Here is a 720-nt window from a genome sequence, read left to right on the forward strand (position 1 = left end):
GAAGAGATGCATAAGCAGAGTCTGGGGGGCTCCACATGTGAAGTTCCGGTTGTCTCAAGATGCATTGCTCTCCTGGCGCTGATGTGTGACAGTGTACACAGAATCTTCCCAGTCCGGGAAGCTCATCCAAACTTTGGTGTTCAGAGTTTTTGTTGAGGCCTTATTAATAGGCATGACTGATCGAAGAATTGATTATTCACATGGTTGAACTTAGTCTTCAGGTCCACTCATTGCATAACCCAAATCCCCTATCCTGAATCACATGGTTGGTCTTTCTGGTGTGGTCTCCTTGACATTAAGGCTATCAAGTGTGGCTGATCCCACCTTAAGCAAAAGTACTCCTATCTTAAATGTCATAGATTGCCTCACAGAAATCAGGTTGTAAAATCCAGACCTCTCTTTAGGCAAAGCCAAAATCTTTACTACACAGTTCTCAGTGCAAAATGTTTTAAGCTAATGTTGTTTTCTATTTCAGAAAGAATTGTTGTATCTGTGCAGAAATATCCTATTTAGCGCAAGAGCAGGCATTGTATGCAAAAATGAAAGTTTCCTCTTTGGAATTTTTTTAGGTGACCCTATTGCATTATCCTTGGTGTCTTACAGGGTTTCATTTCTTCGAAGGTGTATCATTGATAAGTTGACAACCAAAATAGGTGTTGCACGGAATTGAGTTTTAGAAATGGGTTTTCTGGTAAACAGTATTTTTGGGGGGAGTGACAG

This window comes from Carlito syrichta, unplaced genomic scaffold (genome assembly GCF_000164805.1).
Source record: "Carlito syrichta isolate Samal-C Ts95f unplaced genomic scaffold, Tarsius_syrichta-2.0.1 Scaffold97032, whole genome shotgun sequence".
Classification (NCBI taxonomy): domain Eukaryota; kingdom Metazoa; phylum Chordata; class Mammalia; order Primates; family Tarsiidae; genus Carlito; species Carlito syrichta.